Genomic DNA, 14,290 nt, shown 5'->3' on the forward strand with positions numbered 1-14,290 from the left:
GCTCGGGGCCAGCTTCCCCGGCCACACTGGGGTGGTGACACGCAGGCGCCGGAATCGAAGCCACGCTGGGTCTTCCCAGTTCGGTCCCCGGGCCAGGGAGCGCCGGTGCCGAGGAGCTCTTCCTATGTGCGGGGCTTCCCACAATGCACCGCGCCGGCAGCGGCGGCGACCGCGGCGGCGCTCTAGCCGCGGCATGTCTGCGTCTCTACTGCTCTGGGAGGAGGAAGAGAAGGAGGAAGAGGAGGAGGAGGAGGAGGAGGGGGAGGAAGAGGAGAAAGGCGCAGGGGTGGGAGCTGTTGCCCAAGCTGCCACAGCAAAAGTTCTCCCCCCTGCCCCTTCCCCTCCTCTCCAGGGCCCTAGAAAGGTTGGAGCTGCCGCCGCCTGCAGTCGGTGACCGTGCGCCTCGGCGCCCGCCCGCGGTAAAGCGCTCGGCCTGGCAGGCCCGGGCCCGGAGGGGGGCGGCGCGCGGGGGGAGCGGCTTGGCCCCGGGGGGAGCGAGCCGCGGCCCGGCTGGGGGGCGCCTGGGGGCCGGCCGAGGCCGAGGGAAACGCGGGAGCTGCCGGGGCACGGGAGGAGGCAGGGCGCGGATGGTGGGTTGGGGGGTTGAGAAAGGGTAATGACGGGGGTGGCGGCCGCGAGAAGGCGGCCTCCGAGGCCTGAGGGGGGTGTCAGAGGCCGGGAAGGAGGTGGAGTGTTTGCACGGGGAGGCCGGAGGGAGCCAGGGGTGGGTGTGAAAAGGCTAGGGAGACGCCAGGTCCCTGTCCATCGTGCCTGGTGCAGTGCTTCATGCACCGCAGGCCCCAGTCAGTGTTGCTGCCCGAGTGTGTTCTTTAGGAGAAGGGAAGGGCAGGGGTTGGGGAAAAGGGAATCCTTGCAGGAAACATGGTGGGAGTGTGTACGAGGAGAGGCCGGAGGCAAAGATGCCGGATAGGTGCCGGAATGTACGGGGTGGCTCTGGAGGAGTCTGGGGGCTGTTCATTGTGCAGATATGTTAGGTATTTGGTTATGGAAGAACTGAAGCGTTCCTAAGGAAAAGAAAGAAGGGATATAAGGAGTTTCCTTGAATAGAAAGGATAGCATTTGAAGCAAGAGGGAGTGCTGAACACTAGAGAATATGAAGAGAATGCGTGATAGAATAGACAGATGTAGTAGAATTAATAAATGTTGGCCCAAGGACTAAAGAGTTATTCCAGATGGGCCATGATGGCCTAGTTCCGAACCTGTTTGGGCTCTTCTGTAGATGACATCTGGTAAGTGTGGGCCCTGGCAGTGGTTGGGGTCACTGAGAATTAGACCTTCGTCTGTAGTCTGGTCTAAGACGTTTTATACCAGCACCAATGAATATGAGAATCTCTGAAACAGAGCTTAAGAAAACACCTGGCTTGCAAGGATTCTCCAGGCCATGGAACTTAGATTTTAGCAAATACTATCACTTGCTAGAGGCTGGGTGAACATTTCCTAGCAAATGCTGGAATGGAAATGACTTGACTTGTAGTTTTTATCTTCACTGTCCAGCTTATCTGGACCAGGATTACTGGTGTCATATCATTCACCTGGGTTGCAGTACACAGGGTTGTATTTAACGGTGGGGGAAGTCCTTGCATGGTGGCCCTTCTCTGGAACCTCCATTTGAAGCTCAAATTAGTCCAATTGATTGGATTGGTTCCATACTTCTGGGGCTGGTTGGAGGAGACCTTTTGCCATTCACAGTTCCTGAATGTATGCCCTAACCAGGACCTGGTATTGAAGAAAATGCTCTAGTTTACAAAGTGTGGTCCTGCAGAATGGAGGATCTGGAGTATCTGTTTTGGGCTTAGGCTGCAAGGAGGTTGGGACTGGTTGTCTTCAGGTCTTGAAGAACTTGAAGAGACTGGATGATTCTAAAGCCAGGTTGGAGGGAGTATTAGCATTTCCTTATCAGGAACTGAACCAAAGCCTGCCTGTTGGATTTGCTGAGCTCACACCAGACCAGTTTTCCAAGAGGAACTCTGGGCTAGAACCATTAAAATTAGAACCATTAGAAGCTAGAACTCTTAAATTTACCTGATAATTATGCACTTTTTATTATTAAGAATGACTGTGTATACATTACATTGTAATAGTAATTCAACTGAAGAGAGTAGTATGAAAAATCTTTTTATGGAAATAGGGGGTGGAGGATTAATGGGGAAGATGGAAAGAAATTTGGGAGGATGGGAAAATTCAGTCATTTGGCAAATATATTGTTCATTCATTTAGCAAATATCTTTAAGGGAGGACAATGATTTGGCATTAGAGATGAGAGGGACTTTTATTAAAAATTTTCTAGTAGAAATAACACAGGATTATTTTTTAAAAATTTGGAGAACTTTGTCAGTCCATTTCGGTTTACTCATTCTTTTTAAGGCCTTCACTACATTACATGGTAGGATATACCCGTTTTTTTGTCATTATAGTATGTATGAGAGGGTCTGTTTTCCTTCCTTCACTGGCACTGTATATGATCAGTTGTTTTAATTTATGTATATTTAATATTCTATAGCATTGTTTTTCTCTCCTTTTAACTTATATGAAACATTACATGTATATAATTAAAAAATAAAATTGTCCTGAGGGAGCTTATCATGAACAGCAGTAGCCTGTCTCATCTGTGCATTGCAGTCCCACTTTACAGAGGCTTCTACTCTGAGCATTAATTTTTATAGTTCTTAACATTTTTCTCCAGGTCTCCAAGTAATATGCATGTACTCTTACTTCTTTATTGATCAAAGTGACATTATGAAGGAGTCAAAAGACTTCTTTATTATTAATGGAAAGGATTTGTGTCACTGGCATTATCTATCCCCTTTGTCCTTCTCCTTTCCAACCTTTGATAGTTACTTAAGTTTTTTAATTAGATGTCTTTATATTTTTAAATAATATGCTTAAAGAGAAAGCATTGAAAATCAGACTGGAAATACCGGGTGAGATGACAAAAGAAAATTTGGTGGATGGACCTGTAAGAAAGACTGGGTTATAGGAAACAACATCTTTGCAGAATTAAGTATTGTTGGTGTGAGATAAGGAGCAGTTGCTTGGCAGTGATGCTTGTTCATCTTGGAATTAGTTGCCAGGTTAACTGCGCAGACTCTTTGACAGTCTTCTGGAGTGTTTTAGTGTGGGGAATCTGGGAATGGATTAAAATGACCCTTGACTGTTCTTTCCAGGCTTCTTTGGAAATTCTTAGGTTCTTAGGAAGGAATGGATTGACTTGGATATGTGCTTCTTTCTTGTGGAAGGAGGGAGGGATAAGGAACTGTGATAGAGGGCGAGGAACACGAAGGACAGGCTATGATGGAGGGAATGGTGATTTTGTGGGTAGCTGAAGAAAAGGTAAAGAATTCTTGACATTTGGATATAGTTGTGAAGGAGATTTAAATTACAGTGGTGAGACTGAGATTTGTGGCATTTTTAAGGAAATTAGCATATTTAAGTCACTAATAGGTTGGGAATATGGTGGGAAAAAGTATGCTGCTCATATATTAGGCTAGATTCATAAAAATACTAGTTTTTGAATAATTAGTGTGTGAGGCACAACATCACCAACTGAGCTGATTGGATGTGGGAAGAATACAAAGCTCTTGCTCTGCTTTTGGAAGTCTTGTTTAACCCCACCTCTTGAGAATCTTCTTTACTTTGAATAAGAAAAGCATTCCCTTGTAGACTATATACTGCTAAATCTTGTTTTTGCTTTTGGAGATTATTCTTTGTTTGCAAATTGTAGCTAGATTGTAACCTGCTCTGGAGTCGAGACTTTATTTAATCTCTGGGGAAACTAACAACAGCTTGTTTCTTTTAAGTGCTTAATAAATACCTGTTGAGTGACTGATAGAAAGTAGTGTTCCCTGCTAGTGGTAATAATGGGACTGTGAAATTGCTGAGTACTGTGGGGTATTGTAGACAAAATTGTGTGTGTATGTGTGTGTTTGAGTGTGTGCTTGACAGTGACGGACAATAGAATATCTGCTGGTGAAGCCTTTAGATGTAAGGGAAGATGATGGAATGTTTCAGAATGGAACTGTAACAGTCCTGCAAAAACATCTGAGGGGTGGAACCCAACATTTACTTCTAATCTGAGTAAATCTTAAATCTGGTGTGCAGTTAGGGGCTGGTTTAATTTGGAATTTCCAATATCAGGCGTAAATGACTGCTTAGAGATTTTTAGTTCTAAGAATCTCTCTCTGATTTGATTTCATTTGTGGGACAATAAAAAAGTGTTAGATGAAGTTCCTTTCCTCAAGGAATTTATAGTGTTTATATTCTTTTCGGGGGAGAAAGACAGTTGTGAAAGTAGTTCAGTAATAGTGTAAGATTTCAGAAAATTGATTTTTAAAAACAAGTACCAAAAGTATACCTCTAGCTGAGAATTTTTGTATTTTGGTAGTCGTTTTCAATATAGTCATTGGGTATTCATTCTTGGAATTTTTTTTGGAACACCTTTTCTGAACACTTACTTTGAGCCTCTGGCACATTCTATACAGTTTACCTGTTAAATACCTATTGTGTGATTGGGGGAGGGAGCCTGTGAAGGTGAGTAGAATATGGTTCCAATCCTCTTGGAGTTCAGAGTCCCTCCAGGATGGCACAGTACAAATAATGCAAGGCATAATGTTGTTCTGAATAGTCTCATTGTTGACAAATCTTTTTAGCTTGAAACATTTGATTTTTAGAAATGCTAAAGAGCTATTGATATCAAGTAGAGTGGATAAAGAACAGTTCTGGTTTATGTTCAGTTAATCACAAGAAATGGCAATGATTTTCTTGGTTGACTTAATAACTGACTTTGGAAAACACTTCCAAAGAGGAGGTCAGAAATATTTTTAACAGTGGTGACATCTTCACATGTAGTTAGGCCCTAGATGAATGTTGCTTAAGTGCATCAGATGGTTGAATGGCTGGAATGAATAAATAGTAAGTGGTAGCCTCCCAAGGTAACTATTTTAAGGAGGACCACACTGATTTTAATATGCAAATAAATTCTGCGTATGTTTGTCAACAAACAATGTCATTACCAGGAACAAGATAGTTTATGATTAAGTTCCCAGATGAGTTTTACAGACAGTAAATGCTGTAGGAGTTCAGAGAATAGAGAAGTGAATATTGGCTAAGGTTTGGGGAAGGATTTACGTGTATCATACTTTAGATAGATATTTGAAAGGATTCCATAGGGATCTCAGGAGAGGAACTAAATTGCTCCAAATTTCTCTTGCAGCCTTTAGAGTGAACCTAGAGTTTGGATCTATTTTTGTCTGAATGCTTTCTGCCTATTTCATTTTAGCTGCTACTCCTGGTTTGTGCTTTTTCAAATTCACCTTTGTTGGGTAGATTTTGAGCCCTCCTGTAACAACTTGGGGTGGAGGGGGTGTTGTCTCTTTCCATCTGCGTCTAGTATAACTTTCAGTTTTTCCTTTTTTGAGCCTGTACCCCACAAATTACTTGGTCTCTGTGAGTGAAGAGCATGAGTCAACTTGGCTCTGTTACCTTGGCATTTTCCTGCATGCTTTTCTCAAAACTGCTTTCTGAATTACAGAACAGAATAGGCAGAGAATTGAGGGCATATGTCCAGTAGACATATGCTTGTTGAAATGAATGAATGAGAAAGTATCTGTGATAATTTAGGAGATCTAATTATCTATATGTTTTCTTTTTGTTTTGGTTTAGTCATAACTTGCCTTTGTCTATAAAAAATTTAATGGGACTGACAAAAAATATGTACACTTTAAATGAATTGAAATAATTGAGGAAGTCTACTTGAAGAAAAAATGAAAAAAAACTGTTTAAAGAATAAAAGATTTATCAGTATGGATGTTAGAGAACTAGAAATAAAGTGGAAGATAAGCAGATGGAAAAGGAAAGGTGTTACCAATAGAAAGTATGATTCTGTAAGAAGAAAAAGATTGATAGATGACAGGTTCTGTTTAGAGGAAAGCTTGAGAAGATTGAAAGTAAAGAAGTTTATTTGAAATGGCTATTTTGGGGAGGAAGATGGTAAGACTGAACGATAAGAGATAACCGGAGTTTGGAATGTAGTAGAAATTATTTATGTTATGAATTTATAACAGGTTTCAGAAAACGATGGGATGAGTTTTCTTCAATCAACAGATAATACACATTTGTTACATGCAAAAGCATTGTTAGATGCAGTCAGAAATAAATCCCTTTGGAATCACATTCTAAAAGGGGAGTTAGACTTTTACACAAATAACTACACTATGATCACAAATGTAAAATAGGAAAATATTGAATATTACTGAAGTTAAAAGGTAGGAAAAACATTTGACTAGAGGAAAACCTCGGAAGTGGCATTTTAGTTAGTCTTTGAAGGGATGGATAGCATTCTGACTGACAGAAATTACTGGAAAGAGCATTCCAACTGAGGGATTAGCAAAAGCAAAGGCTTGAAGGTGAGAAGTCAAGGATATGTAGGTAATACATTTTTCCTTACTATGACCCACGTGTGCTAAGAAATACATGTCACATCTTCACCTAATATATGCATGTATAAATGTTTGTGGGTATGTATAAAACAAAATGTTTCAGTAACAATGCGCTTACCATGTTGGATGCACTTGGATGTTTTCTGTTCTATTTGGCTAAAAAGAAAGAAAGACAACTGTCACTTAGTAAACTGAGTTCACAACTAACTGAATAATTGATCACAACCTATAGTTTGGAATAGAGTTCGTGAGTAGAGAATAATAGAATATGAGATAGGGAGAGTCATTTTGGGTTGGGTAGAAAATGGATGGTCTTTAAAGCTAAGTTAACTGGTTTGTATTTATTATGACATGACATATGTGTTGTGCTTAGTAAGCAAACAAGCTGGGCTTTCATCTGGGTGCTTCTCTTCACCTGTGCCGTGATTATGGCGAGAATTCCTTTCCGACACTCAGTTTTTTCATCAGGAAATGGATAATCATTATACCTCTGGCAGTAATGGTTGTGAGGATTTGAGAATTAAAGTATGTTAACACGTATCATTAATGGATAGCTGTTGAATTTTTTTGAGTAGAGAATTGAATCAACGACTGTATAGTAGACTTAATCTGACAACAGCTATACATGCAGGGTAGATTAGGGGCATTGTGGTGGTGCAGTAAGATTAGGAGGGTACTGGAGAAATTTAAAAAGGGCTTGAATTAGTTTGATAGCAGCAGGATTAGAAATGAGGTGGGATGTGATTGGATAGAGAGAGGAGGGGAAATGACTGGAAATTTAAGAGTTGTGTTAAGATTCAAAAGGCAGCAGCTGAAATTGGTTTATGTTTTTTGGGTAGTTTAATATGGGTTACATTGGCATAGGTATAGTTTCTTGCATAGAATAGGTCCCCACAGGTCAGAACTTAAATATTTAGGTAAGTCTAAAGTTCTAATGAAGGTCTTAGATGTTGTTAATGTTAATTGATCTCTTCCTTAGTTACTCTGTACCTTTAAATGTTATCTTATTGTTTTTTAACATCAGAAGATGCTAAGTGTTGTTTTACATTGGTTTAAATTTATCCTTTGCTTAACAAGGCTTCATTCATTTCAGATGCACATTTTCAGATAGTTCATCAATGAGTCTTTAAATAGAAAATGTGTTCAGTTTTTAAAAAATGTCATTTTACCCCCAAAAAAATTAAAAAAAAAATAGGTCCCCAGTTTTATGTTGATTGATTAAATTGAGAAATGAATTATGAGTGGAAACAGTAATGGAGGGTTTGAGAAGGAGGGGTTAGATCGAAGGGTGCTTGTGATGGACTAACAGAATTTATTCATTCAGGGAACATTTTTTGTCTGTGGTCAAGCTTCCATGGTAGGCAGTGTGAAGGCTACATGTTTATATATATGGCACAGTTCATGTTCCTCAGGAGTTTAACCAGGGACACAGTGTATACACATTTATTTATAATAGAAGGATGATGCGAGGTTCGACTGTGGAGGAATTTTGGTGTATAGTTTAGATCTTGAAGAATAAATAGGATTATAGTAGGCCAGATGGGAAAGGTTGGCACTCCAAGAAGAGGGAGTGGTAGAAGGAAAATTCTGGCATGTTTAGGGGTTAGTGGTCTAATTAGCTGGACTTTAGGGCTCATGTTGATTGAATGGAGGAAAATAAAGCTATAAAGTAGATGAAACACCTACACATCCAGACTAAACTGGCTTTCAAAAATTTATTTATTGAAATATAATTTACATACAGTATATAGATTTTAAGGGTACAGGTTAATGAATAACCCAGTTCAATATATAGAACATTTCCTACACCCCAGAAAGCTCCCTCATGTGTCACCTCCAAATTGATGTCTCTTTCAACCAAAAATAACTACCATTCTGACCTCTGTTTTGTGTGTTTTTGAATTTAATATTGGTGAAGTCATGCTTCTGTGTCTGGTTTCTTATGTTCAGTGTGTGTTCATGAGATTCATCCATGATGTGTATAGCAGTAGTTCTTTTTCAGTGCTCTGTGGGATTCCATTACATGAATATACCAGAGTGTATTTATCCATTCCATGATGGATAATTGAGTAGTTTCTATTTTTTGGAAGCCTAAGGAGTTTTAACTTGATTTAATATGTTTTGGGGAGCCATTGATTTTTTTTTTTTAATTGCGGTGTCCGTGATATAGAATCTTACGTTGTTTTCAAATATACAACACAGTGGTTCAACAGTTACCCATATTATTAAATTCTTGCCCTGTGCAGTGCGCTTACTACTGTCAATGTAGAAAGATGTTACAGAATCATTGACTATATTCTCCATGCTGTACTATCATCCTTGTGACCAGCTTTTACTGTGATTGTGATTTACTGTGCCCTTTTATCCCCCCCATTCCCTGTAACCACTGGTCCCTCTTCTGTGTCTATGAGTCTACTACTGCTGTTCTGGAACCATTGATTTTTTGAGTGGGGAAATAAGGTGGGTTTAAGAATACTAGTCTGGTGATCTGTTTTGTTTGTTTTGGCAATGAAGAGAACCTAGTGACTAGGAGACAGAGTTGGAAGGCTGTGACAGAAGTGTGAAGTGTTGGGATGGTGGTAGTGGCAACAAAAGAAAAGGGGTAGATATAAGAAATACTTCAAAGAGAGAATTGAAGGGTTCAGTGGTATAAAGACTTTTGGGAAATGGAGAAAAAGGAAAAAGTTAGGGAAACTCTCAGGGCTTTTCTTGGGTGACTGTGAGAATGGTGGCACCATTAATAGAAATTATTGAATAATTTACAGAAATATTTTGGTGGGGAAGAATAGCTACTTTGGTTTTAAGACATATTGACCAATGTGTGAGTCTCCATTGGAACTATCCAAGGGGAATTACCTAGCTAGAGTTAAAAATACTGGATTCAGCTGAGGAAAGAGGGCCACTAGAGACTTGGGAATACATACAGAGTTGATAATTGAAGCTACTAATTCTGTATGTGGTAGGGTGCTGATGGCTATGGAATTATTTGGATTGATAATTGAGGTGTTAATTGAAGTAATAATTGAAGAATCTAGTTAAGTCATTATATATTCTAATTCCTCAGAAATAGATTGCGGCAGAGGGTGTTGATTTAAAGGTTACTTTTGGGAGCTGGGGTGAGACATTCATATGAGAAATGAAAATGTAGAAGCAATGGTAAGGGATAAGACCCTGAAGGGGAGAGAACTGGAGAACACTCCAGAACAGAACGTGGGAAAATACCCGCTATTTGGGCTAAGAAGAGGACCGGTAGTCACTGGTGACAGAAGAAGCAACTAGAGAGTAGAGTACAACCATGTGGTGTGCAGTGAAGGCGGTAGTTCAAGTGCCATTGCCAAAGAGAGGCTAAGGACTTGGGTGGTGGATTGTAGGGTTTGGTACATGGAGTTGGTTTTTTTTGGTCTTCAGGAGATCAGTTAAGAGACCAGAGTGCATGGGGGTAAAGGACAGAGTGGGTTGGGAGAACGCAGAAGCATTGACTGTAGGAATTGTAGTAAGTTTTTTTTAAGAAGGAGGAACAACTCCAAAACTGGAACAAGAAGTAACAAATAGTTGAAGATACAGCCTTTTAGAAGCTGTGTAGAGGATTTGATTACAGGTAGAGGTGTGATTTCAGGGAATTTTATGGAAGAGATTGAGAATTTGATGGAATTAAGGATTTAAATATGAAAATGATTTGATTAGTCAGTGAGATGGAGAGTTGAGTTGTTAGAATAAATCAGTTGTGGAAGATTTAAGATTTCATAGATTTCTGGTGGTGCTCAACCCCCAGTGTGTGGGGGTGGAGAAAACAGATGGCGAAGTTTGTCTATCATTAGGGAGATGCATGGTGACTGAAATGGAAGGTCATGATATTCTGGAGAGGACAGTATTAAAATGGTGATGGACAGATTTAAATTGGATAGGAAACAAGTGAAGCCAAAAGGAGGTGAAGAGCAGGTACGGAGGAGGAGGAAGTAGAAAATAATTGCAAAAGGGTCTGTTAAGTTACAGTCCTAGTATTACAGCACTTCCAGTTGATAACCTGTTTTCAGGACCTGTATGTGGGTGGCAGGAGCACAGGTGAAGGTTTTAGGAGTTGAGGAAGATTGGGATGTACAAAGTTCTTCAGCATCGTTGTTCAGCAGCACTGAGAATAATGGCCGAATATGGGACAAAGTAGAATTGAAGTCTCTGGCAAGGAAGGTGGGAGGGTATTCTGGAGCTTGGTGGGTGTTGTATGTGGAGTGGTTTAAGTGAGTTATGTCAACTGCAAAGAGATTTTTTAGTGGAAGGAGAATATTGGGAGTGGCCCTGGAGAGGAGCAAGCAGTTGTGCCTTTTATCAAGCTGAAGGAGTAGGAGAATGGATAGCTAAAACATGAGAGAAGCAGTTTGTTCAGTAAAAGCTAGGCTTAAGGTTTGAGGTAAGGTGAGGAGGTGGCCAGAACCATCCAGGCAAGATAAGACAGTGATCTAATTGTTGCTGGGGCATGGGGGTGGAGATAATAGATGCTTTTGTTACATTCACCAGTTTCATTGAATTTCTTTATAGGTGATACTTGTAAAACCATAACCATTCGTGTGTAATGTAATGTTATAAATTCAACTGAGAGAGACTTGTGGATTATAAATGAGACAAAGAAAAAAATGATGAGGTAGAGATGTCCTAGTATGAAAGGCAAAAGCCATGGGACAAGCTGATAGCAGCCTCGTGAATGGATGGAAATGATGAGGAGGAGGTTGGAGTGACCTGAGTAGGATAAGAGTAGGATGAAGAGGAGAGTGAGTAGCTTGTAGCAGAAAATACAGAGAAAGCATAATGCTACCTTAGAAATAACTAATTGCAGGAGCTGCTACCCATGATGTTACAAAGGTACATCATGCATAACTGTTCTAAAACAAAATGGTCTAAATGATAGAGACATTGAGATCTTTGATTTCTACTTGAGTGCCTCAAAACCACATCAAACTTCATTTGCAAAAATTGTGTGGTGATAATTTGGATGTGTAAAGAGGTTCAGGTTAAAATTGGAAAGAATGAGGTAGATGGTAGAAAGAAGGTGTCCTAAGGGATCTAAAATGGCCTCTGTGGGCTTTTTCTTGTCTCTTTCGTCTATAATGACATATATTTCTTAGCATTCTTAGGAGGCTGGTTTGCTCTGTCTCCTTATTTCATTTACTACCTGTATATAGGTGACTCCCATATTCTAATAATGCTTTCTTGTCTTCTTTCTAGTTGTCATTTATTGAACATCTCTAAAGGAGCTGTCTTGCCAATTCCAAAAACAAAATATAGGTAAAACTTAAACATTGCTACTTCTTCATTTTGTTTTGTTTTAAAATCTTGATAATTATAACCTCAGGGCTTGAGACCTTCATCATCTTCCATTGATGATATTTAGGACCCAACCAGGCTTCTTATTTGACTTGCGTCTCTGCTCTCAAACTTCTGCTTGTTCAGTTCTGCAGTAGTAACTTTTGTCAGACTGTCTTCTGTTAACATTTCGCTTGTACTGCCAAAGACTTGACCCTCAAGTACTTACCTGTTTTTTGAGATTCTCCATTGTGTTTTGCTGTAATCCCAGCAACTGACATAAACCATTAAGAGAGACCAGCACTGTATGCTTCAAACCCTTTGTTTGCATTGTATTCCTCAAATGGTTAACTCTTCAGCCTCCGAGAAAAGAACTCTTTCAGACCCTCCCTGTTTAGACCTGGGTTTTTGGTGCTTACTCCATGTTTTGGAAAGACACTGTATTTAGTGTCAGTAAGAAAAATATGACAGGGCACAAAATACATAGTATTAGTGTTCCATCCTAGTGTGGCTTTACTTCAGAATTATTTCCAGAATCTAGCCCCAAATCATTCATTACTTTTTTTCCTTCCTTCCTTCTACATTTATAATGGTTATATCCTCTTATAATGGTTATGTACCCCTTTATCATTATGTAATGTCCTTCTTTATCTCGTTACTTTCTTTGTTTTGAAATCAATTTTGTCTGATACCAGTATTGTTACTCCTGCTTTTTTCTGCCTATGATTTATATGGAATATCTTTTTCTATCCCTTCACTTTTAGTCTTTGGGTCTGAAATGAGTCACTTGTAGGCCGAGTATAGATGGGTCTTGTTTCCTTATCCATTCTGCCACTCTGTGTCTTTTGGTTGGTGCATTCAGTCAATTTACATTTAAGGTGATTATTGATAGGTAAGTACTTACTGCCATTTTATTGTTTTCTGCTGTTTTTATGTCTCCTCTCTGTTCTTCCTTTCATATATTCTTTTGTTACTAATAGATTTCTTTAGTGTTGTAATTGGATTTCTCTCTCTTTAAAATTTACTTATTTTCATGTTTGTGTATTTATTGTAGGCTTTAGTTTTGTGGTTATCAAAAGTTCAAGGATACTTTTTTTACTATATAATAGTCTATCTTAAATTGCTGATCACTCTATTTTACTTCTACATTTAGTCAGTCACCAAATTTAATAATGAGAGATCTGTGGAGACCAAGAGCTGTGAAAGCCTAAGAGGGTCCTGGGATGTCATTTTGTTCCACTCACAGCTTTGCTGCAACCTGCCTGATTTGGTCTACAATTGTTTCTAGGACCTGCCTCAGATGTAGCTGGGCCTTGGCAAGTGGGGGAGTATAGTCCGAATATTTGAGTAGATTGTGTAGGTTAGACTAATGGTGGATATCTTAAGGAAGGTATTAGGAATGACTATAGTAGAAATGGAGGGAGTATGTTTTAAGTGATATTTATATAAATTTGACACAGATAAGTAGCTTCACAGGATAGAGATTTGATGCTTGAAAATTTTAGTTGCAGACTTGTAAAACTTGAGAAGACCCAATATCCAAGGGATTAGAATGAAATACACACTTGATGTTTGCAGGGTCCTGTGTATGTGTGCTTGTCAACACATACGCAGCTAGGTGTGTGTAGATACAATGGTGGAGATAATGTGTTGATTTGATTAGGTTCTATAAGTAGAGTCTTGAGGGAAATGAGCCTAGTAGTCTTTGAGTTGAGTGATTTAAATGAATTGGTAGAGAATTTGGAAAGATCGTCAGGTTATTGGCGGGGGGGTATGCTTAGAAAACAGATTTTTCAGTGAGTGGTAATCCTGTGGAATGAGATTCACAAAATTTGAGGGTAGTTTGGGGCAAATTTGTGTGTTAAGTTGGAGGACATTAACTTTGAGGGAATGAGGGAGCAGACAAAAAATGCACTGCTTGAGGAAGTTATGAATTGGTTTGGTGGGAGCTGATAAGCATTATGAAAGTTGATTGTGGAGAGGTTTTGATTAAGCAAATGGGAGGTATAATGGGAGGGATTTATGAGGAAGCTGGTTACTATTAGAAGACTAAATTTCAAGAGAGAAAAATAGCAAGGATGAGGAAAGATTACTTTGGGAAAATGCAGCTCAAGTGAAAAAAAGGAAGGCAAGGAAAAACTAAAATGAGTAAGGTATGGAAGAGAAGTTAAGAGTAAGAGGAAGGATTAAAGAGAGGTCCTTAAAGAGATTTCGTACTGTATGAGTGTTGTGTTGGAAATACCATTGACTATTCGTTCGTTACGGAAAGGGGCCTACGCACCCTATGGATTGTAGGGGTGGGGAATTTTATGAGGATAAGGAGGCGTAATAGTTAAACCCGGGAAGCAGGGAGCCCAGGCCGGATCCGACAGCCGCACGGGCGGGATCTGCCGGCGTTCGGCTGGGCAGCGTGCGGATCGGCGGCGCGGAGCTGCGTTGCGGGCGGCGCGGCCACGCGGAGCGGGCCGGGAAGGCCGCGGGGACTTGCGCGCACGTCCCGCGGAGGCGCCCCCTTCAGTGAGCAGGCCCGGGCCGGGAGG

The 14,290-nt window shown here is 40.1% G+C and overlaps 1 protein-coding gene across 5 annotated transcripts in view; it reads left to right on the forward strand.

The window, feature by feature from the left end:
• The first annotated feature begins 204 nt into the window (after positions 1–204).
• The window catches only part of ZNF148 (zinc finger protein 148), a 124,434-nt gene continuing 110,348 nt past the window's right edge, over positions 205–14,290 (forward strand). For all 5 annotated transcript variants that reach the window (XM_073231496.1, XM_073231497.1, XM_037013090.2 and 2 more), the window contains exon 1: positions 205–419. The gene's annotated coding sequence lies outside the window, so the exon portion shown is untranslated. The remainder of the gene's footprint in view (positions 420–14,290) is intronic.

The sequence above is a fragment of the Manis javanica genome, chromosome 3, assembly GCF_040802235.1.
Source record: "Manis javanica isolate MJ-LG chromosome 3, MJ_LKY, whole genome shotgun sequence".
Taxonomy (NCBI): domain Eukaryota; kingdom Metazoa; phylum Chordata; class Mammalia; order Pholidota; family Manidae; genus Manis; species Manis javanica.